Raw genomic sequence first — 25,040 nt, 5'->3', positions numbered from 1 at the left:
GTCTATCTAATCTATCTATCTATCTATCTATCTATCTATCTATCTATCTATCAATCATCTATCTAATTTGTCAATCATTTATCTCTCTATTATCTCTCTATCATATCTATCTATCTATCTATCTATCTATCTATCTATCTATCTATCTATCTATCTATCTATCAGCTTTCTATCATCTACCTACCTACCTACCTACCTACCTACCTACCTACCTACCTACCTACTGTAATGTTCACACCGAGCTCTTGGCCTCACGTGTGCTAGGTAAGCATCCTACCATCACAACATCCTCTCTCATTTGGAGGCAGCATCTCAGTGAGTCAGAAGGCTTGGCCCTGTACTCTCTCTATTGCCCTGGCAGGTGTTGTGCCTGAGATTCCACTGCCCTGTTCCAGCCTTCCACAGGCTGAGATTATGGTTATGCGCCACCAGACCTGGTACGATTTATTGAGCTGTCATTTTCTAACTGCTACCAGTTGTATATAAAGGCACACTTAATTTTGCATATTGACTTACTGTCCTCCAACCTTGCTCAATTCATTTATTAGTTCTAGTAGGTTCCAGTTTCCTGAGGGTGTTCTACACGAACAATCATGTGTCTATTTCATTACAGATATTCCCTTCCATTTTAATTTATTATGAGCATAGTCCCCGTTACCTCACTAACCATAGTTACATAGTCATTTTAAAGTCCTTGCCTGAGAATCCTCACATCTGGGTCATCTCAGGGTTGGCATATGTTGATTATTTTCCCCCTTGAGAATGGCTTTTATCTTCTCCAGTCTTCTTTTGTTGAGTAATTTTGGATTGTGTCCTGAACATTGTGAACGCGATGTTGTAAAGACTCTGCATTCTGTTATGTTTCTCCAAGGAGTGTTGACATTTTGTTGTAGCAGGCAATTAATTTGATTTAGACTCAGAATGCCAACTGCCATGCCTGGGTTGGGTCATGACTGGGATCCTGGATCTGTTCTTTGTGCCATAGCTGTAGATTTATTTCCATCTGTTCTATACATGTACTGTTCACAGGTCAGTCAGGGATTTGGGAGAGGTTTACATATACAACTTGATGTTGTTCTTTTCTTGCCGTTTTACTGGGATTCCCCCTTTATCTTTGGTTGTCCTGGCAGCCCTAAGTGTCCCATGGCTCCTCTGTTTGGGAAGATGCTGAACTTTGCTACTAGTGTCTAAGGCAGTCTGTATCAGTGCTGATGCAACTGTGGCTTTCCTCCGGGCAAAGCAACAACAGGCTGAGAACATGTATTAGTCATTTACTCCAAGATTTGTTATCCAAAATAACCTTGCTTTTGCTCAGCCTTCACAATTCTTAGTATTTGTTCATTGTATTTATTTCCCTAGAGTTCATGGCTGCTATTGGATCAGTTAAGGCCTTGCTCCTTCATGCTGATGACAGCTTCTTTAGTACTTGTCTTAGTTAGGATTTCTATCCTGCAACGAAATATCATGACAAAAAATTAAGTTGGGGAGGAAAGGGGTTTTTTCAACATATATTTCTACATCACTGTTCATCACCAAAGGAAGTCAGGACGGAATTCAAACAGGACAGGAACCTGGGAACAGGAGCTGATGCAGAGGCCATGGAGGGGTGCTGCTTACTGGCTTGCTCTCCATGGCTTGCTCAGTCTGCTTTCTTATAGAACCTGGGAGCATCAGACCAGGGACAGCACCATCCATAATGAGCTTGGCCCTACCCCATTGATTATTAACTGAGAAATTCATTCCAGCCGGATCTCATGGAGGCATCTCATTAACTGAGGCTCCTTCCTCTCTGATGACTCTAGCTTGTGTCAAGTTGATACAAATCCAGCCCCTACAGTGCTTGAAGAAGCTTTGGAAGAGTTTTGGGAGGGAATCCACCCTCTGCAGGAGGCCTCGGTGGGATAGTTCTTCATCCACTCATTCAGCAGTGATTTCTCGGCTCTACTTATAGCAAAGCCCACTTTTCTGGGTTGAGGCTAGGAGTGGGGTTCTTGAGGTCACAGCCAGCTAAGCTGGATGAAACTGGTCCAGGGTCAAGTGTCACACTTCCCACTGCCTCCTCTCCTTAAGCCTGCTGCCTGTGCTCAGCAAGTGTCCCAGTGTGCAGAGCAGGTGTAGAGCCGAGATAAGTAAAATCCCTTCCAATCTTTGTGTATGCGGGTGCCCTTTAGTCAGACGGTGAGGGGACTGCCTCATCTCCATCAGGGAACTGTGGCTCTAGAGACAGGGAAGGGACACTGGAGGTCGAATTTAGAATTTTTCTAAATCCTAGAAAATTTAATCACTGGATTAAACATGTATTTTCTGCATTTTGTGTTATTTTCACACTCATTTTTGCCTTCGTTCAAATACCACTTCCTTCACAAATACTTTTCTGATTGCTCCTTTCTCTTGTCCTTTTAAAATCTCTCTAAGAATAAGAACTTAAGTTTCTATGGACTGTGCTACCCTATTTTCTCTTTTAATAGTTTTATGCATGTACAGCCTGTCTTTTCTTCTAGTGGATAATAATTTTGAGTGTTGGATCCTTTTTTTTTTCTGAGCAATTTATCTACCCAACAGAACCTAGCACAAGACACTTTGTCAATGTAGAGTTGGACTAAATAAATGAAACCATGGACCCAACTTGACAGCCTAGAGCTTAGGGTTTGCAGTCGAAAATAATCCTTGTTAGTATTAGTAGGTGGCCTTAAACTCTGGCTGAGAACACACACACACACACACACGAGAGAGAGAGAGAGAGAGAGAGAGAGAGAGAGAGAGAGAGAGAGAGAGAGAGAGAGAGAGAGAGAGAGAGAGAGAGAATGGATTTTCACCAGTTGAGGGTTTTGAGTTTGCAGTACAGGGTAATAAAAGCAAATCTTTAAAAGAAATAAGTGAATAATAGACCTGTGTATCTGAAGACTTAGACTTAAGTAGAGGGGCTTAAAGGCAAGAAGAGAATTATCAAGAAAGTAAACATGGCTATTTCAAGAGCTTAGAGATTTAACTGAATTAAATCCCAGGGTACCATCTTGACACTTTAATTGAAATTGAAATTTAACATCACTCCGGTAAGGACATGGCAATGAATAAAAGCAGTCTTTTATTTTCAGCCTATGTATGAAAAACTCAACCTGAGTTCTTCCCCTAGAAGGTTCCACGAACCCAGGAAATTTCTTAGTAGGGGGCCTCCAGTTCAGCATCTCCAGTTGTATCACTGTTATTCAAGATGCAGGTAATTTTGTGCACCCTATGTCTGTCCATCAATTTGTTTCTTGACCCAAGGCCATTTACGCTTTAAATTGTTTTGCTGGGAGTGCTATTGGCGTTTTAAAAATTCTGCACGGTTTTTCCTCCTCTTCCGTCTTGTGGATAAATTCCCCATTCCTCCTACCTCTGAAATCTCAGCACTTACTGTTCATATTGCCCAGGGACTCATTGCACCATTATGTCTTGTCTCTCATGCCCACTTTGTCAAGCTCAATCTTATTACAGATGAGAAAGCCAAGGCCAGAAGGCCAGAGTCCGATTCTCAAGGTTGTACAGTGATTTTATAGCAAAACTTATTAGAATCTAATTCTTTAGTAGAGTGCAGTCTGCTGCTCCTACATAGCACTGCCCACGCCATAATACATATATGATAATAGCAACAACAGCAAAGATAAAATGAGACAATGTGCTACTTCTGTATAATTCACACTTTGTTTCTCAGAATATATTTATACTCTTTCTCCGTGTGGTTATGTGTGTGCACGCGCGTGCGTGCACGTCCATTATGGCATGCATGTGGAAGTCATTATCACCATCACCATCATCACCATCATCATCATCATCATCATCATCATCATCATCATCTCCAGAGACAGGGCTTCTCTGTGTATACTCACTATGTAGACCAGGCTAGCCCTTAACTCAGAGGCCCACCTGTCTCTGCCTCCCAAGTGCTGGGATTAAAGATGTATGCCACCACACTTGGCTCAGAGGACAACCTTGACATCAGTCCTCATCTCTCACCTTCCTCAAGGTGGGGTCTTTTGTTCATTGCTGCATATGCCAGGTTAGCTGGGCTGTGAGCTTCTGTGGATCTCCTGTCTCTGTTTCCCATCTCACTGTAGGGGAACTGGGATTTCAAATGCATGCTACTATGTCCCACTTTTACATGGACTCTGGCAAGTTAAACTCAGGCCTTTGGGCCATATCCACTAAGCTATCCTCTCAGCCTTCAGATTCATTGGTAAAAATTAAAGATGGTACTGATGGGGCTGGGGAAATAATTCAGTCAGTAAAGTGCTTGCAGATCCCTGGGGCTCCCAGGCCAACCAGCCTAGCCTATATGGTGGGTTTCAGACCAATGAGAGACCCGTGGTTGTTCCCTGGTACATAGTCATACACTGAAGCATGCATACATATGCACTCCATCCAGACATAGTACGGGGACACACACACACACACACACACACACACACACACACACACACACACACACAGATAGTATTGACTTGGTAGAGGTTAGTGGGATGGTCTCCAAGATGGGTAGACACCATGTCAATATTTATTTCTTAGAACTGAGCACTATTTTAAAGTTAGTGCATATTTATAGAATGCAGCATGTCCTGATATATGTATACATTGCAGAATGGCTAAATCGTGTGCTCTAATTTTAGATAGGAATATTTATTAGGATTTTCCATAGCCTGGATAAAATGTGCCCCACACTCCCCCTCCCTTTGTTATGATTCCAAGCTTACCACATAACCTTCTGAGGACTAATTTGGCTCTGCAGACACCCATAGCAAGGAGGTAAGCTGGCTAGAGAATTCGAGCATGTAATTACCTCAGGCCACAGAAAGGCTAAGTGCTCCATGAACACAAGGAAGCTGGTGAAACAACAAACCAGAGAGCTAGCCAGTGGGCAGTGCTCCTCCATGTTTCTGCTTCCACCCCTGCCCTGACTTCTCTCATTGACAGACTGTGATCTGGACGTATAAGCTGAAATAAACCCTTTCTTCTCCTAAAGAAGAAAAACTAATAAGCTGCTATTCTAGTTATTTGGGGAATTTGTATGCCTTAGTCCAAGAGAGTGGTTGCTTTGGAGAGAACTGGCAGAAGGGTCATTCTCAAAGTGCACAGCTGGGGCCAGAGCCTCAGTGGCAAAGGCTCTGCTGGGCCATGCTGCCTGGTTTGCACTAAGCACAGCCTTCACAAACGCCTCTCCACTGAAATTCTGTTTGGCACAACCCACTGGACACCAACACAAGATCATTCTTTCTCTCCCTCTCTCTGTCTTCCTGTCGCTGTTTCTGCTTAGTCTCTCTTCCTCTATGAGCCTAAGCTGGCCTCAAACTTGCTATTTAGCCCAGCCTGGCCTTGAACTGATCCTCCTGCCTCAGTTTCCCAAGTGCTGGGAAGCTAAGCATGTACTGCCAGCTCTGCTCCTAGCTAAGGTACTTTCCCAGGCTGAGTTTCGTACTAATAAAAAAAAAAAAAAAACGGGTTCTAACACCAGTGTGAGAATAGCTGAGAGAGGCCTAAGCAGCTGTAAGAATTCCTGTTTGTTTGTTTGTTTTTTAATTTAAATTAAGGTGGACTGCAATTATAAAAAGAAAAAGATCCTGAAGCCAGTGAGCTTTCTATGCTTGGTTTTCATTGTCTGGAAATCTCATTCTTAACCACATATAGAAAACTGTGGGCAGACCTTTCCCTGTGCATCGATCAGCATTACAGGTCCCACTCAGAGGTTAAGCTTTAATTATGCTCAAGGCAGGCTGTTAGCATTGCTTCAGGCTTCAATGACAGGGATAACTCCGGTCTAGATCCCCAACTGCTTCCTGTTCCTCCTTGGGTGATGATCAGGCGGGGAATGTTCTTTTTATGGTTGTGGTGGTTTGAATATGCTTGGCCCAAGGAGTGGTGTATTAGGAAGTGTGGCCTTGTTGGAGGAAGTGTGGCCTTGTTGGAGGAAGTGTGTCACTGTGGGGTTGGGCTTTGATACCCTCCTCCTAGCTGCCTGGGAGACAATCTTCTTGTGACTGCCTTTGGATCAAGGTACAGAATTCTCAGCTCCTTCTCCAGCACCATGTATGTCTGCCTGGATGCTGCCGTGCTTCCTGCCAAAATGGTAGTGAAATAACCTCTGAACTGTAAGCCAGCCCCAATTAAATGTTTTCTTTTATAAGAGTTGCTTTGGTCATGGTGTCTCTTCACAGCAATAAAACCCTAAAAACAATGGTGGTGGCAAAAAGGGGAGAGACAGCCCTCATATGCGTTTCAAATCTCTGCCTGTGCTGTGTCTGCTGATCCCATTGGCCATGGCCAATCACCCATCTTTCAGAGATTGTCTCTTTCTGCTTGTAGGAAGAGCCACTGAACAATGCAGCAAAGGGTGTAAACAACAGAGAAGGGAGGAACTGGGACCCAGCAGGATAACAGGGTAGTTTTAGGACTGAGGGTGGCTTCTTTTTTCCACCTTTTATTGAAGGAAGAAGAGGTACCAGGCAAGTCAAAGCCAGTGCTTAGTACAGGACTTGAGGAACAACCTTCCTATTTTGATGACTGGACTACTAATATTTTCTTCTGGGAAGAGGAACCTGGTGGGTGCCTCAGGAGCTGACAGTTTTGAGTGGTTTGAGACATAAGATAGGTTTACCTGTTGAAATATTTGTGTTTCCTCTTCTTCATAAGCATGCTCTGTTGAGACACACCTGAGTCACTGCTAAGTTTGGTGTGTCAAGAGAGATTCATTTAGCTTGGCATTGACAGTAGAGGAAATTTTTTGTTGTTTTTTGTTTAATTTTTTTGTTTTGTTTTGTTTGTTTCTTTTTCACCTGCTCTCTAGTCCCTTACAATCACTTACTTAGGTTCTAATAAAATGGTATCATATAATTTAAACTTGCATTCCTCTATTGTGACTATTTTATCAAAAACATTGTGGGAAGCCAAGCAGTGGTGGCGCTTGCCTTTAATCCCAGCACTTGGGAGGCAAAGGCAGGCAGATTTCTGAGTTCGAGGCCAGCCTGGTCTATAGAGTGAGTTCTAGGACAGCCAGGGCTGTACAAAGAAACCCTGCCTTGAAGAAAAGAAAAACATTGTGGGGTTGTGGGGATTGAACTTGGGGCCTTGTGAATGCCAGGCAAACATTTGACCACTGTTCCTTTTCTCCTCTTCATGAAGTGACACTGTAAACGTGTCTACCTGGAATCTTGCCTGTGTGTGTGACTCACTTCAATAGCCTCATGCATCTATTGACTTTTTAAAGATCCTGTCTCCAAATATACTCATGGATCTATGGCACCAAGGGTTAAATTTTTGGTATGTGAGTTCTGTGGGGGAGGGTTGGGGGAAAACATGACAGTCCATAACAGAAGGGGAAGGGAAATGGAGAGTCACAATTACGTTTGTCATGATTAAATTCCTCTTGTTCTCCGTTTGTTCTTGCTATTATTATTACTGTTGTTGTTACATTATTGTAATAAAGATTACTGCCTACTGCTATTTGCTGCCCAGGTCTTTGTTTCCAGCTGGTTAATTATACTGTTCTGTTCCCTGTAGATCACCTAAGCATGCCCAAGTTCAGGCCTTGTGTGAGTAACTGGAATCAAAGTGAGCAGTTTTGTTCATTTAACTCCAACTTTTCTCCTTGTTACTCCTGGCCCATCTGTAGTGCCCATTCTGAGTTAGTTGTAAAAATTTGGGCAAGAATAGGAAAGAGTGTGTATTTGAAGAAAAACTGTAATTATATCCTCATTTGTATTCTAATGTTATTTATTTGTGTGTGTGTGTGTGTGTGTGTGTGTGTGTGTGTGTGTGCGCGCATGCGTGTGTGCCATGGCATATAGGTAGAAGTCAGAGGACAACTTGTGAGAGTCAGTTTTCTCCTTCCATCATCTAGATCCTGAGGATGAAACCCAGGATGCCCCAGATCTCAACAAATATTCAAATGCCCCCTTATATTTAAGCGAGTCTTTGTGCTACATAGTATTTTGAATTACTAGGCAAAAGGGTCCCTCCTACATGTGGAAAGGCATCTGAGAACCCAGAGGCCAAAAAATAATAGATATATAAACTTCTGAGGTGCCTGGTGGCTGAGGACCTTGGCTGTGGCTCCCGGGCTTCTGAAAGACTGAACTAAGGCTCTCGTGTGCCACTAAGTACCGTGAGTCTCTCTGTCCCTAGTCACGATGGAACACTAGCATATTGTGCCATTACTACATGTGACATGATTTCATTTCTTTGTTCAGAAAGTCATCAAAGTCTGAAGAAACCTTTGTCAATTAATCCCCGGGAGATTTCCCTGTGTCAGTCCTGCTGCCCTCTGGAGGCAATGAGGCATAAGTGAACTGTGTTGTAGCACTTTGTTTAACAAGCCAATTTGGGCTGGCTATGTATAGACAAGGTCATATCTAAGGCACACGGCCATCCCAAGAGATTTCTTCTCTTTATAATTGATGTAACCTTTATAGGCTGCATGTTGCTCTCTTGTCCCTTAAATTCATGTCAAAATCCTAACCTGTGGGAGGGGCTAGGAGTTTGTACCTCTGCAAGGTGATTTAGAACACAACTGTCAAGCCCATAGTATAGAATTTGCATCCTTGTCAGGGTAGGATGAGTTTCTATGTCTCTGTTGTCTGCCTTATAGTGAGGTAGTGTCCTTAGCCCAGAAGACAGTATCCCCATACCAGCACCCCATCTCAGATTTCTCACTGTTAGAAAGAATTGCTTGTTGCCTATAATAAGCCTTTATAATCATTCCATGATCCCGTGATACCTTGTTCCAGAGGCCTAAATGAAAGAGGCAAGAATTACCCAGGAGTCTGGAAAAGGTCTGTGGGGAGGAGAGAAAGCATGTGTCGGGGCCACTCTCTGTTTCTATGGATTTATATTGATCTGAGTCCTTCAGTTCTCTTAGAACTTTTTATGAAATAGTCAGTCTGCTTTATTTTCCATTCTGGGGGTGGGGCATGCTGCCCAGTCCCATGCTCTTAGACCCAAGTTAGGCCAAGATTATTCCGGGGCAGCCCGTATGTTGAAATTAGCTTTCAACTTTAGAATTTTCCAAGGTAGAACGAGAACGCTGGGAAGGTCTCACTCTACGATGATGTTCTTGACTTGAAACTGTCACTTAAAACGGCCCATGATGAAAGGAAGGCAGAGCAAACGAGTGAGCAAGCCTGTAGGAGGGAGCGAGCGGCATCTGTTGAATGGTGAACCCCAAGAGTTCAATTACCCCAGTTTCCTCCATAGAGGGTAACCATGGAAACCTCATAATCCAAAGCATCACCAATCTAAGCTACACACACACACACACACACACACACACACACACACACACACACACACACACAAGAGCAAAAGGGCAGAATGTGACTGTGTGTGCATGTGCCCACAGTTTAGTTATGGGTATACGAGTGTGTCCGTGTGATGTCTTGGCAGTTTATGTGTGTGCATAATGGAATTAGTATGGGCATCTGCTGCCACAGGCTTTCCGGTTCTGTTCTCAAACGTGGTGGAAGAGCGTAGGTCTGTCCTAATGTTTGGGTGTTACATGGAGAGATGATTAGGATCCGTGGTTGGGGGCGTGTGTTTTCAATCTAGTGGAAGAAGGGAGTACAATGGCTGATCTGAGCGTATAGGAAGGTTTTTAATTTATGCTTCCCCTTTAGCACGAAAGAAATGGATACACACACACACACACACACACACACACACACACAGAGGAAAGTCAACCTAGATCTACCTTGAACTTCTTAAACAATTGGGTGTAGCAATAAAGTCAGGTGTGATATTACCATCTTTTATAAAGCTGTGTTGCTTCAGGAGGCGTATGCTGTTTGCTTGTTTTTGTTTTCTAGTGTCTGTCTTCAACCTCACTGCTTTTCATGACTAGATTGTGCTTCGGATGAGGGGTATGTGGAGGCTGCATGGGAGGATGGCTTGGTGAGGGGAACTCATGAGAGTCTGCTAATGAAATGTGTCACTCAGTCTGTGCGCGATATCGAGAAGATTGTGTGTCACTTGGCAGATCTTTGAGGGTAGGCAGTTCCATCTGGATTAAAGGATTATTTGGGGAAAAAGCTGTGTGAGGGCTGGGGCTCCAAGCCAGGAGTGCCTGGCTTTCTGGGTTATGGGCGGGGGGCTGCACACTATATAAAACATGGTCCTTGCTGGAGCCTGTTTCAATTTAACTGGGACTCTCTGCACATAAATAGTGTGTGTGTGTGTGTGTGTGTGTGTGTGTGTGTGTGTGTGTGTGTGTGTGTGTTACTCACCCTTCCTGCGACGGATGGATAAAGGACTTCATTACTTAACACTGGGAAGAGCCTTCCTGCCCTGAATTTTTGCTTTTCATTCACATTGACAGCTAAATATTCTTAAACGCATAGGTTTTGTCCATTAAAAAAATATCTACTCACGGAGTATTTTTCTTACTTTAAACGTAGCTACTTCCTAGAAGACAGAAAGCTTCATTAGCATCTTCCATCAGTTACAAAGGACTGGCCACCTGGCCCATGTCCCTCTGGCAGCCACATCATAGCCTCCGTCTGCCTGCCTCCCTTATACCCTGTTCCCAGGAAGAATGGGGCCAGGCAGGAATGCTGAGGTGGTGGATGTCAGACATTTGGAAGCACTGCTATGTGGAAGGAGCCTTATCACTGAGTATGTAGTAACCATTGGAGTTTGCCTGAACGGTGCCAGAGTAGCCCTGAGATGGGCTGAGGGAAACCATCCCCTTGCTATTGTCTCCCTTCTTGCTGAGCCCACTCTGGAGCCTTTATACCAAGCTCATGCCTCTTTGAAGAACAGGAGATTTTCTCTTTTCTGTATCCCTTGTAATACTCGGTTGGCTCCTCCTACCCCCTTCTTTCCTGGTGTCCTTTGTGAGTATGTCCCAAGTCTTTGACAGGCAGTGATTCAGAAACCTCTGGTTATAGATGATTTATTTTTTCCTTCAGCATCTCCTTCTAAGTGCCTCCCAAGAAGCGGGCACAGGGGATGGAGTAGGGAGCAAGGCACTGTTCTGCTCTGTAGGTACTCACTCACCTGCCAACTGGATGGACAACAGATGAGCGGGCAATTGCAACATGGAGAAAAGGCACAACAGGGCTTAATCAGGGTTATGAGAGCTTACATGAGGAGTGCTGATCCTGTTCTTGGGAGACTGGTGGGCTTCTGAGAAGAGCTGATGTTGGATTCAGAGCCTATAGGATGAAGGAGGACCATCTTGGAGTGGCAGCGTGCTTTTCACAAGGGGAAGAGGAATTTTAATTTAAATTATTAGTTTAAAATCACTTTATAGTTGAAACAGATAGATAATAGATAGATAAATAGGTAGGTAGATAGATAGCAAAGCACATAGAGACAGAGTCTGAGAGATGGGGAATGCAGAGACAGTCTGACAGAGATGAAAGGCGGCCAAGTGGAGGGATGGAGAGAGGACCATAGAATCATACATAGTAAGAGCTAGCAGAACACAGCAAATGCCCAAAGGCCCCTATTTGAAGGAAAGAAAGACAAGGAGATGCAAAGAGAGAGATTGGCAGGCATCCCCAAGGTGCTTGAGGAATGCTGAGTCAGGAATCTGGATCTTCCTGTTTCTAGGAGAAGAGAGGGGAAGAGCAGAGACAAGGTGGGAGGGAGCAAGGAGAAGGCACAGAAGGGAGAGCCACTGTCAGCATCAGGACCAGGAGAGAAAGGAGTAAAGCAGAGACAAAATCTAAGCTGGTTTTCTTCTGTTTGCTATCTTTTCTGCCTTTCCCCACTTTCCTTCTTTTCCCCTTTCCAGCCACATCCTGCCTACAACTAGATGTCAGGGAACTGGTTGCTATGGATACTAAATGGCATTCAAGCGGCTGAATTATTAAAGCAGGGTCTTTTCTTTGAAGCCATGGCCCCAGTATGGAGTAAAGTCCCATTAGGCTGTGCAGTGTCAGCCATGGGTCTAGGCCCAGGGCTGCAAGGTGCTGTGCTGCCTGGGTAAAGACTTCCAGGAGTGTCAGTCACCTGGCGCTTTCCCAGTCAGGGTGCCTTAGAGGGTTGGAGGGAGTGTGTGTGTGTGTGTGTGTGTGTGTGTGTGTGTGTGTGTGTGTGTGTCTGCTGTGATGGATTCCTGTAGCCTTCCAGTCTGTCCTCACTCCTGTGTCCCTGCTTCCTCTGCCTTACAGCTACAGGCATGGCTCATACAAATGGGATAAAAATCAAAACGATGTTTTCTTTGTGTCTGAAAGGACAGCATATTGTTCAAATTGTTCGATTACTTGTGTTCAAAGAGGCAAGAAATAAAGTTGTAGGTGATTCCAGAGGGATGGCCTACATCATCCGGACTCTATCATCATGGGAGCAGGTACAGGTACTGGTGTTCTGGCCACCCATTCAGTGGCACTTTCCCAAGCGTTGGAAGGGGCTGTCACAGCGGGCGAGTCTTGTTTGTGGGCATGATGGTTGTTTGTTTTGATGTTGGAGGGGGTGCGTGTGGATGCTCTTCTCTGGAGGAGATTCCAAGCCAGTGAAACCATCCACCCGCCTTCTGTTTAGTCTAGTTCTAGAAACTTTCAGTTAAAAAAGAGAAGAAAAAGGCAAGCTCGCAGTGTGGTGTAAATGTCCCTGTTTATTGGGGAACAGCATTCATGGCTGAAACTATGTCAGTGTGCTTCTAGGTTAGGGGCTCAGGTGGGGCACTGGACATCATTTTCCTTCCCTCGGACTCAGTAGGTTCTGAAGTTGGTTCTCTGAAGTGGCAGAGCCTGCCTTTTATGATGTTTCACCCTGGGGAGGGACACTGCGGAGGACGCTGGCCTCTCCTACAGAAGATGGGGTCTGGAGGCATTTTAAATGAAACACTACATTTCTTTGTTGACTTGGGCTTTTTTTTTTTTTTTTTTTTTGTATGTGTGAAGGTGCATGTGTCATAGGTGTGTGCCAGAGGAAAACTTTCTGGAATTAGTTATCTCTAACATGTGAGTTGGGGATTGAACTCAGATCGGCAGGTGTCGGTGGCAAGCACCTCTACTCCCTGAGCGGTCTTGTGGAATCATTTTTATGGTTAGACATCCTCACACCTTCTCGTCAGGGAAAACTGATTTACAGAACTGTTTCTAGCTTCCGGGAAGCTGGGATGCAGCCTTTCCCTTTCCCTCTAATGCCCAGTGGAGCTTTGTCTGCTTTAATGTTGAGGCTTGTGACTCAGTTTACTGAAAATCTCACTTCCAGAGACTAGACTAACTTCTTTTTAGGCCACGTTCTGGCTGCTCACAAGGTGAACCTTCTAATCAAACTTTCCCGCCTGGGAAGTAAAGTGGGAGCAAGTCAGCTTGCACTTCCATTTCAGTCTCTCGGGGCTAAGAGCAAAGAGCTGCTGGGCCTCCTGGCTCTTTTGTCTCCTTCCATGCAGTGTTTCCCAGCTCCTCCCGGTATCAGGCCAAAGGCCAGTAGGGTGTGGTGTTGTCAAAGTTGAGTAGAGAGGGCCCCTGCTGTCCGTCATAGGACACTTAGCATGAAGCAGGCCAATTGTCCCATTCACTTTGAAACCTTCAAGGAAACCTTCAGAGGACCGATCAAGGCTAAGCTCAGGGCATAAGAGTAGAGAGGGACGGGTGCTATCTCCTACCCTCTTCCAGTCCTCTTCTTGTTCATTCTACCAGGCTCCCTCACCCTGCTCTCTGCTGGAGTCAGCGCAGAGGAAGGCTTGCCCATATGACTCTGGGAGACATTTTCAATGTTCTGAGAAAGACAGGCTGAGAGCCAGAGAAATGGGAGAGAGGAAACCCCAGAGATTCAAGTCTAGCAGGCCTTGGAAAACCCAGTTTGACTCACTAATTTTTAAGGCTGTCCTCAGAGAACAGGTTGGCTTCCCCTAGAGTTCTCAGCGGGGCCCCTGGAGATCCTAGGAGAACACACAGGCTGCAGAGGGGCTTATACCTTGGCTCGGAGACCCCTTTCTTGGGCAGTGCTGGGCTCAAGGATCATGCCCTCCCCCACTCCCAGGTCGCTCTTGCCTTCGGAAGCCCGAGTGGCTTTTATTTCTCGTTAGATATAGTGAGTGCTCGAGTGCTCGTCGGATCACTTTTCCTACCATAGTGAGGTCAGTGGTTAGGATTCTAGCGGGGTCTAGGGCAGGAGAGAGGGCGCGGGGAGTGAGGGCGCAGGGAGCGGGGTGGGGGAGGCACTGCCGGAGATCCAGTGCTTCAGTGGAAATCACTCGCGGAAGTTTGAGGTCAGTGAACTTTTTTTTCTTTTTGCAGAAACCCTGACCTAAATGTCTGGACCCTAACCTGGTTACTACACAGATGTGTGGATAAACCCAGCCTTGTGCTGCCCCCCGCCCCTCCCCGCAGCCACTGCGCGCTCCCGTGTTCGTCTTGCCCGCCTCCTGCCTGCTCCACACAGCTCTCTGGGGCTGCGCTGCCTGGACAGAGAAATTTCTCCTCCGTTTGGATACCCTCCCGTCTTCTCGTCTCCTTCGTTATTTATTTCCCCAGCTGCCTCCTCTGAAGGGGCAAGTGTGAAAGTCTTTCTGATTGCCAGAAATTTCTTTTGCACTGTGTGGGCAGGAGACAGATTTTTTTTTCTTCCCCCGTCCCCCGAACTGTCTCTTTTCCTCATTTATTAATTTTGCTTTCCGTTTCTTTCCTTCCCCTGTGCATTTTTCTGTAGACTTTATCTTTCTTCCCCTTCATTTTCACCACCTCCCCCTTTTCCTCCCTCTCCTTTCCTCCCGTCCCCTCCCCCCACCCTTTGCTCTTTTAAAATAATTCAATGATGCTTCGGGATCACTAGCACACCCTCCTTCAGCTGAGCGCGGGACTCTGCATTAATTCAAGGTGAGTGGGGCTAGGTTCTTGCTCCCGAGGATGGGGCTCTTTGTGTCAGGGTGGCCACAAGCCCAGCTGCGCTGCACTCCCGAAGGTAGCGCGAATCCCCTGCTGCTGCTACCTGTTGGGGGTGCGTGGACCTCGGAGGCTCGGATCTGGGCCAAACCCTCTTGGAAGGCTCCTTAGCCAGCTCTTCCTCGGCTGCCCTTTCCCTTTTTAACTTCTACAGGAATTGACCCTGCTGGGATAGTCCCTGTTAGGAGCAAACTGTATGTTCCTTGGTGGGGTCCCAAGGGTAGCATCTAGCTCGGGGCTCACGTTTCTCACTCCCCAGCTAGGGATTCTTGCCTGTTGTCACAGAAATGGAGCCCCACTCCTAGCAGATGAGGGTCTGGGGTTTATCATTAGTCTTAGAGCATCGCAAAACCCTTCCACGACCCCAGACAAAAGCAGCTAGCCAGTACCCAAAACTGGGAAGTTCTGTGGGGGGACCGTTGAAGGAGAAAGAGTTAAGGAAGGGGCTGAGCTTCCAATGAAGTTTCTGTGAAGGATGCAGTATATGCTTTTGGACGCGACTGGTTAGGGTGGCCTGCCTGTCTCTGGAGCTGCTAATTAGGGCAGGCATGTAGTCCTTTTCTGAGATGGGGGCTTGGGTGCAGAATATCACGAGGAAACAAGGCTAGAGTGACTTGCTTTTTTTTTTAAACCAGGTTTGGGTGTCTCCCTAAACACCATGCTTTCCAGGGCCAGACCAGTCAGGGATCCGTGCCTTTTGGTGTTTTCTGTTGGTGATATAGAGAGTACGGTGGCAGACACTTTCTCCCATCTTCCTTGGGTGGGCTTTCTCCTTCAGGTGGGGACCATGGTGGTTGTTTAGCCTTTTGCCCAAGTGTAGCAGGGTTGGGGATGGAGGTGGGAATCTGAGGTGGGGATCCTGGAGCTGGCCATGTCTGTGGCTGTGACACCTCAGAGCCAGTGTTTCAGGCTGAGAGTCTGTGGATAACCCAGACCTTGGAACAATCAAGTCCATTTCCTTCCTAGGCCAGTGTGTTGGAACATTCACTCTTTATTCTTGGGGGATGAGACTCACACTGTGTCACAGAGACATCATCTTCTGGGGGAAGGCAGAAAGCTTAGTCCAAGTCCTGGGGGGCTGGGAAACCTGAACCCAGAGGTATGTTTTTAATACTGAAATAAGAACATTAGTTCGTTGTGAGTCTCACAGGAAGAAGGGTTGGAAGATGGGTTATAAGATGATGAAGGAAACTTCACTGTTCCCAATAAAATTGCTGCTGGAAAAGAGCTTTCTCTCTTGTAATAGTATGGTTCTTGTAGGATTGTTTCCTGTTTCCAGGGCCCAGAAGAAGATGGCTTTATGTGTTTGATTGCTTTCTGTGGGTCTCTTGGATGCTAGGCCTCTGGCCAGCTAGCCAGGGAGATAGATAGATTACTTCACCATTTTGGAGTATGGGGTAGTTATACTGTCCAAGCCTGGGCACTTTTGAGGATGCAATTGAGCTAACAAAACAGAGACTGTCTATATAGGTAGAGATGAATGCTGGGCACAAGACTCATGCCCTGTCTTGTAACCTCACTATTTAAAAGAGTGGAACAGTGGGTCTTTCCACTGGGCAGCTGAATCATCTCAGGATATGAGAAATAAATTAGCTACTATTTGTTGAGGGCTTATTTGGTTTCCAGACTCTGATTTTAGGATGTTTCTTGCCTCCCACCCTCAATTCTGGTCTGACTCTGATTTTAGGATGTCTCCCACCCCCATTCTGTCCAAAAAAATTAAACTTGAAAATATGGACTTTTGGAGAAGGGTTGTAAATCAACAAGCTCAAACAATGAAAACCAGTCTTTCTAAACTGCCCCTTCTTAGGGTGGGGCTTCTTGCCTGAATGCCCCAGGGATCAAGACTTTGAGGATAGTTTCTCTCCTCTCCTCTCCTCTCCTCTCCTCTCCTCTCCTCTCCTTTCCTCTCCTCTCCTCTCCTCTCCTCTCCTCTCCTCTCCTCTCCTCTCCTCTCCTCTCCTCTCCTCTCCTCTCCTCTCCTCTCCTCTCCTCTCCTCTCCTCTCCTCTCCTCTCCTCTCCTCTCCTCTCCTCTCCTCTCCTCTCCTCTTCTCTCCTCTCCTCTTCCCCTCCCCTCCCTTCTCCTCTCCCCTCCTCCCCTCCCCTCCCTTCTCCTCTCCTCTCCTCTCCCCTCCCCTCCCTTCTTCTCTCCTCCCCTCCCCTCTCCTCCTCCCCTCCCCTCCCTTCTCCTCTCCTCTCCTCCCCTCTCCTCCTCCCCCTCTCCCCTCCCCTCTCCTCTCCTCTCCTCTCCTCTCCTCTTTTCTTCTTCTTCTTCTTCTTCTTCTTCTTCTTCTTCTTCTTCTTCTTCTTCTTCTTCTTCTTCTTCTTCAGATTTATTTATTCGCTATATGTAAGTACACTGTAGCTGTCTTTAGACTCACCAGAAGAGGACATCAGATCTCATTACTGATGGTTGTGAGCCACCATGTGGTTGCTGGGATTTGAACTCAGGACCTTCAGAAGAGCAGTCAATGCTCTTAACTGCTGAGCCATCTCTCCAGCTCTTGAGGGTGGTTTCTGTGGAGCCCTTTCTGTTCCCTAGTCTGCTTCCTTGTGGGTGTTCTGAACCTGGGGCTTCCAGGAGACCATCCTGCCAGGAGCTGCCAGTGCAGGGTTGGTGGCAGCTGTAGACAGCCATCCCTGTACACAGGAACAGTGCTGGATCCGTGTTGTCACTACTACTGCACCCCTGAGGCAGGGATGGAGCATTGGGCTTGAGAGAAGAGAAGGGAGAGAGAAAGAGAAGACAAATTCCTCCACGTTGTCTGGGTTTCAACTGAGAAATCCACAGTTCAGAAGCATCATTTTGTAGGAAAATGTCTAGTGTTCGCCTCCTTGCTGTGTGAGGGAAAAAGCAGCCTTCTTAGGGACAACCGTAAGTCACAAGTTCCCTGGAACAGTGGGTCTTTCAGGCAGCTAAATCATCTCAGGATTTGAGAAATAAATTAGCTACTATTTGTTGAGGGCTTATTTGATTTCCGGACGCTATATCAAGCAGTTTCTAGACCTTACCATAATGAATCCTTGCCCAATTCTACCAAGTGTGTACCCCATTTTATAAATGAAGAAATTGAAGCTAAGAAAAGTTAAACCAGTCAAATTCACCCAGAAGTAGCAGATAGAGCTGGGGTTATATCCAGGACTAGCTGACTCCTCCCACACAATGCTGTCTCTGTGCTGAAGTGGATGGGCTGGGTCAGCATTAAAGCATAGGTTCTCTTTATAGGGCGAGAGGGAACTTTGATAACTTGTCTGTCCCCCTGGTTCTTGTTTTTTGTTGCCTCTGACGAGTGTGTGTGTGTGTGTGATTCTTGTTTGCTATGCATGAAATTTGTGTCCCTTTCCCCCTTCCTGGCCATTAAGAGTAGTCTCTGACATGGATCCCAGTCTAGTATGGACAGGAAACTTCACTGAGGTGATAGGACTGTCTTGTGGGAAGACAGAATGCACACCACTGTCTGTTTCTCAGTATCTGTACATTTAAGTCAGGGAGGCTTGCCTCGCTCAGGGTGTTAGTGACTGACTTGGAAGGGGCCTTCCTGCTTCTGGCTTTCCCTGAAGGAATTCTGCATCTCAGTGAGGAAGCATACCCACCCCCAGCTGAGGGGGCCATGGGTACACTCAGATCCTCATTCCAACATGAAGGCAAAACTTGAGCCTGCAATAGATAAAGCTGGACATGTGTCTAACGTTTTACCCTTCCATTTACCATAGCACAGCACAGTAGAAGACAGTAGTTCATCAGATCAAGTGGAGCAGAAGGAAGCAGACAGGCTGGGGACTGGGCTGGGGTAAAGCAGATGGAGAAAGCATTTGTCCTGCAGACTTCATTTCTACCATACTTTGGCCCCAGTGAGTAGTGTTGGGCAAGCCACTCACCTACCTGGGCCTTATTTATTTTATTCCAAAGTGAAAGCTAGGCCAGATGAGCCACTGGCATTTATCCTAACAGCGGAGGCCGAAGATCTTCTACTTCTTGATGTCTCTGTATTTTGTGTCCTCTAGATCTAGTTTACCTTTCTGTTGCTGTGATAAAGACTATGAACAAAACCAAGTTGTGGAGCAAAGGGTTTAGTTCAGCTTATAGGTTATTGAGGGGAGCCAGAGCGGGAGCTCAGTGGTCCTAGATGTAGGACTGGAGGTAGAGGCCACAGAGGAATACTGTTTCCAGGCCCAGGGTCAACTTGTTGTCTTATATAGGCCAACCACATCTGCCTCGGGATGATACCATCCACAGAGTGCTAAGCGTTATATTAATTAGCAATCACGAAAATGCCTCACAGACATGCCTACAGGCCGGTCTGATGAAAGAGGCAATTTCTCAACTGTGGTTCCTGCTTCCAGTGTATGTCAAGTTGACAATTAAAATTAGCCACTGAAAATCAAAGTCAGCCTTTTTGCTGTCTTCTCTCTTAGTAGAGGAGGCCCTGCGGGAGGAGCAGCAACAGCCCTTGGTCTCCAGTGGGCAAGTCAATTACGGACTGGAGAAACAAGGTGATTTTTCTGGTCAGAAGAGTAGATTATTTTTCCTTATACATGTTACCTTGCATTCCCAATAAGCAAGGGGGCACTACCAAAAGCAGAAAAGTGTAACAGTAGGTTGACAACCATGTACTCTAATACCCTGACTCATGAGCCAAACAGTAGATGGAAGGAGGGGTGAGGGTGGGAGGCGAGATAGTGGGAGCTGGTGATCTCTAAAAAATGATGGAATAATAATGGTCTTTGTCCTCATGGTGTGTATAGTGTGGTGGGGAGCCTTGGTCTAGGTCACTGGATCAGGTATACATGTAGCAACTCTAAAGCTACTTGCAACAAAAAGAGCTCACCATGAAACCATTTGTTACAGCATAGATGAAGTTACCGAAGCCGGGCCGCCTTCCCGGCAGAAGCTAAGATGTAAATTGGAAGATCAATGTTAAGGCTGTCAGCTTTGTCAGGAATTCCTAGGGAGTTGCGTTTGTCTGTGAAACAGGCTCAGACTTGGAATTGCGGTGAGTGAGATTCTACAACAGAACATGGTTTCACTGAAGATGCAGCATCTCATTCATGCTCTCCTGGCACCACTTGGAAAGAGCCATGCTTTGAGATTCCTGGGCGTTAGGGTTACATTGTATTACATAATTACAGATATCTCCCATAAACATGACTATAGGACTGAGGAGAAGACGGGAGGGCTGCAGATTGTCCTGTCAGGCTGAAGTCAGCCTGTGAATGAGTTATGGGGAGCATGGTGGCTGGAGGGGACTGGAGAAAGGTGACATTCTGCCTTGAGCACACAGCCTGTGGCAGGGGAGTGAGACCATTATCACCAGCTTTTGTATACTTTCTGGCCTGTGTACTAACACAGGCTAGGGCTGATGGGTGGACTCATCTCTTACCGCGGAGAGCTGCTTTAGTTAAAAGAACATTGCTCATTGCTGCAGCAGCTAAATGCACACTTGGCCCTTTACTAGGAGAGATGGGAAAGTTCTCTCTCTCTCTCTCTCTCTCTCTCTCTCTCTCTCTCTCTCTCTCTCTCTCTGTATGTCAGAGGATAACGTCACTTACTGTCCTTCAGGTGTAGTCCATCCATCATCCTTTTGTATGTTTGAGACAGGGTCTCTCACTCACTGGCCAGGGACTTGCCAAGTAGGCTAAGCTTTCTATTCAGTGAACCTCATTACAAGTGTGTGTTACATGCTCTGTGGTTTTTGTTTGTTTGTTTTGTTTTGTTTTAAATGTGGGTTCAGGGAATTGAACTCAGGCCCTTGTGGTTGTAAGGCAAGTACTTTAGTGACTGGGCATGAATCTTGGTCCTAAGTGACTGGTCACTCCAGCTAAGTACAGTGCTTCAAATAAGTATTTGTTTTCTCAAACTTCATGCTCTCTGACTGTAGCACAGTGGATGTGCTCTTGCTGTAATCCCTGTTGGCTGTGTGAGCAGGAGCGCCATTCACTCTTCCTGAGATCAGCACACACACACTGTGTCCCACTGCCCAGGGCATCAGTAGTCACCAGAGGCTTCTTCCAAAGATAAACGACTCCTCCATGATTCTGCCCTTCTTCCTTTTTCTTTCTCCTCTGTCTCCCCCTCTTAGCCTTGACTAGTCATACAATAGTCTTTATTCTCTATTAACTGAATAGAGATTTTATTTTTTGTTCTTAATTTAAAACGTGATGAGGAACATTTTATGTTTTTTTTTTCTCTTCTTCTTAAATGAAGAGTAAATTGAGTAACTCTTGACTTATTTAGTTCTTGATTGATGCTTTCTGGAACGTAACAAGCCTCAATTCAGCAAAATCCCTATCTTCCCATAGAGAAAGGGGTCACGGTGACAGATGATACCTGTTCAACTCCCAGCTCCTCTTTCCCTTCATCACAGCTCTGGGGTGAACGGATCAGGGCTTCGGTCTGAGTCCTAATTGAACTACCTCTGTCCTCAGGTGAGGAGACTCAGCTTGCAATCTCAGAACCTGCTCTTCTGGCTTAGAGTGGCCCTGGGAGGAAGAGGAAGAAGAAGGGGAAGGGAGAGGAAGAACCCAGGCTGGGGGTTGGGACTGCAAAGCCCAGTGCGTGCTCCAGCATCATCACTGGGTGGGAACACTGCTTAACCCTCCCCTTCCTCCCTTCACCCCCCCTTTCACTTCATGCCATCCTCCATCCTTAGCCCTTATCTCTCTCTATTTTTCTTCCCAATTCTCCTCTTTTCTTTTGTTCTTTCTCCCTACTCCCCCTTCCCTCCCTCCCTCCTTTCCCCTTTCCATGTTTTCTTCTTCCTTGCCCCCATCTACTGACTTCCTTTGATCCCTACTCCCCCCACCCCCACCCCCACCCAGAAAGCAAAGCTCAGGAACCCATTCTGGGCTGGGTAAGTGATTTGGATCCTGAGAAGACAGCTAGGAGACAAGACAGCTAAATATCCTCCTTTTGTAAAATTCATATTCTGCCTCAGAGAGAGTGAAGCAAAATCAGCCCCTGATGAATGTTATTCAGAGGATTAATCTAAGGCAGTGAGGTAGGGACAGAGTGACTTTAGATTGACATGTCACTGAAGGCTCCTGAAGAGGTGATGTTTAAGCCGAGGCTCAGAACAGCAGAAAATGAAAGAGGATTCATATCACCAATGTTCTTCAGCACTCGAGGGATAAATTAAATGCTACATGAAACTGTTTTTAAAGACTACAAAGTAAACTCAGCATTTTATGCCCTAGACAGAACTCTGCGAGCTGAGCATCGTGATTCATTAATATTATCAATTTCACTACCTAGCATAGTCGAGAATGTGGGCTGGATTAAATTACAAGTGGAAATGAGGAGTTCAGAGGAGATTTCTAAGATATAAAAGCAGATGATGCCTGTGACAGGCATTTGTCAAAAGAAGACACTTTCCTTCCATTCTTGCTGCTAATGGGCTTGTCTAGAGATTTCTATCTACCTGTTTCCTGGGCATCACTAAAGCCCAGAGAGATAGTGGGGGTGGGGTGGGATGGTTTACAGAGGGGGTAGAATTCCCAGGCTGTTCCAGGTTTGCGTCCTTGCTTCTCAGGGTCATTTTAACTCAGAGCACAGGTTGGCTTATCTGAAGTTGGGGACAGATTCCACAGGCTTCCTTTCCACCCACATACCTTTGAGAGACTGCTCCCCCCCCCCCCCGCCCACTCCTGCCAGGCCAGTCAGTATCGTCTTTAACTGTCTACAACACTCTGCACCTTACTCTTCTCCCCAGCTGTGGACGAGCAGATCCACTCACCTCCTCTGCTGAGGGCTGAGTCAATATAGTTCACCTACTCCCTCCAGTATTGTGAGTCACAGCTTTTCAAACATGGAGGTGTGAATCATTTAACTTCAAGCCCTGGTGAGGCTCCAGTGGTAGCTGAGCCAGTAGGCTAATCACTGCCCTGCCCCTGTCTCTCATTCTATCATGACTTATCATCCTTCCTGTGCTGAAAACCCAGAACTTGGATCCACAGCCTTTATCAGGACTACTTACTCAATTTCTCGGCAACTCCAGGAGGAAGCCCAGTCCTAGTGTATGGTTCCTAAACAGCAACATCAGCACCACTAAGACTTTCTCTTCTTGACTGCCAGAGTTCTGTGTCAGGCCCACTCTGGAGTGGGTGACCATCAAGTGAATCATGTGACCTTGAGAGATTTTGTTGAAAGGATGGATGGAGGTTAGTACTGGGTCCTTGCCCTTGATCAGTAGCGTGGTAACGATCTTCCATCTCTTCGAGCTAAGAAAATTGTATTCACATTTTACTGATGAGCCAAAAGAGGAAAAAAAAAAGTCCACAAATTAGGAGATAATGATAGGTGGTGGAGCCTAAGTTTCATTCAAGTCTTGGCTTCTAAGCCAGAACTATTATGAAGTTAGGAGTCCTAATTTAAATGCATATATTCTTGGATATATCTGTTACCAATCATTTACACTTTAATGCTAATAATGTTCTGGCCATTTCCAGTGGAGTGATGACTAGAGAGCTTGAGTATCTGAGCCTGGAGACCAGAATACCTTGCTGGTATCTCGTGGAAACTTTCACCTGTGTGGCCGTTCTCTTCTCCAGTGTTGACTGGCTTTCTCCAGACAGAAACGACATGACTTATCCTAAGATGCCAATGCTTTCTGGTCACAGCCCTGTTTGTTCACCTATGGTATATCTGTTTCCTGAGCGCTTTCTCTTTCATTTAGAGTTTCATCCCAGTTGAAGAGTGACTGCTTGCACTTTAGTATTCCACAGTGTCTCAGACTCATCTTGTTTAAAAACAAATCCATAATCCTTTGCCTCATCTGGCCCTCCTATCATGAAGCCTCTTACAGCAAGTGATGTCACCATTTATTATATTAATGAGCCAGAGATCCAGGGGTCACCTGTATTACTCTTCCATGTTTCTTCCTGCTTACCTTCACATCATAATTTCCCTTGAACCTGCCTTGGTCTTTTCTTAAGAATGACCCTAGCCACAGTTACTTCTAAGAAGAGTTTTCACCCCCTTCATGCACCCATGGGTCCATTTGTATTCTCTGAGCATCATGGAATTACCCTGCCACTACATTTTAGGTAGTGTTGTGATTGCCAACCTCCTCACAGACCATGAGGTCCAGATAACAAGGATTCTGTCTCTTATCAATGTTTCTTTAATGGCTTGCCCTTAGTGGGCATCTGATAAGCCAAGAATTTAGCCAAGTAGAGAAGCCACTATGGAAGTGTGGCAAATCCCGATTTTGCTTCCTTTGTTGTGGATCATCTTCTCTGCAGATGGAGGGCATTGCACTCACCAAGTCTTTGACAAGATCCTTATCACATGTTGATTGTGAAATGATAGTGACGACCCACTCAGTTCCTGAGAGATGATGACGAGTTGATGGAGGTTGTGACATGTGTGCACCAGTGCGTGCATGAGTGCTTGCACGGGCATGTGTGTGTGCATTTATGTCTGTATGTTGTCTATGTGCATATGTCTCTCTGTGTGTGTGTCTCTCTGTGTGTGTCTGTCTCTGTGTATGTGTATCTGTCTCTTTCTCTGGGTTTCTGTATGTCTCTCTCTGTATGTGTGCATGTGCCTCTGTGCATGTGTCTGTCTGTATGTTTGTATCTGAGTCTGTCTGTGCCTCTGTCTCTCAGTCTCTCTCTCTCTCTCTTTTCTCTCTCTCTCTGTGTACAAAATGCTGCCATGAAAGTGAAGTGGAAGAATTTTCTATTCTTTCCAACTTTATACCAAACAAAATTTTATTTTATTATTTTATGAATTCTTTGATAACCTCATGCATTATGCACTGCATTTGTATCATCTTCAGTCCCAGCCTTTCCTCCCTGATTCATGTCACCCTCTCCCCTTCCAAACTTCATGACTTCTTTATAAACATTTATTTTCCTTGTAGTTCAATTTATGCCGCCCTTATATGCATGGATGTGAGACCATCCACTGGAGCATAGTCAACCTACTAGGGACCATCTCCTTATTCCCAGAAACCATCAACTGTCAATAAGCAGGGTGGAGGAAGGGTGGGAGAGGGATACCTAGCACTAAAGATGTTTTAAAAGCCATATGGAACACACACACGCATGCACGCACGCACACACACACACACACACACACACACACATCTATGAAAGAGTTTAACTGTAATTATTCTTTTTTTTTTTTTTTTTTTAACTGTAATTATTCTACTCAGGGAATAATACTACTCCCAGAA

At 45.8% G+C, this 25,040-nt stretch overlaps 1 protein-coding gene across 19 annotated transcripts in view; it reads left to right on the top strand.

Annotated features, from left to right (window-relative positions):
• The first annotated feature begins 13,953 nt into the window (after positions 1-13,953).
• Positions 13,954-25,040, top strand: part of Cacna1e (calcium channel, voltage-dependent, R type, alpha 1E subunit) — a 493,980-nt gene continuing 482,893 nt past the window's right edge. For 14 of the 19 annotated variants that reach the window (XM_017312848.1, XM_017312712.1, XM_017312795.1 and 11 more), the window contains exon 1: positions 14,217-14,795. The gene's annotated coding sequence lies outside the window, so the exon portion shown is untranslated. Of the gene's footprint in view, positions 14,057-14,110; positions 14,189-14,212; positions 14,796-25,040 lie in introns of those variants that run through there. The other 5 variants (XM_017312867.2, XM_006529105.4, XM_017312855.2 and 2 more) reach the window with 5 other exon arrangements.

This window comes from Mus musculus, chromosome 1 (genome assembly GCF_000001635.26).
Source record: "Mus musculus strain C57BL/6J chromosome 1, GRCm38.p6 C57BL/6J".
Lineage (NCBI taxonomy): Eukaryota > Metazoa > Chordata > Mammalia > Rodentia > Muridae > Mus > Mus musculus.
This window is presented reverse-complemented; position numbering and strand designations above follow the sequence as displayed.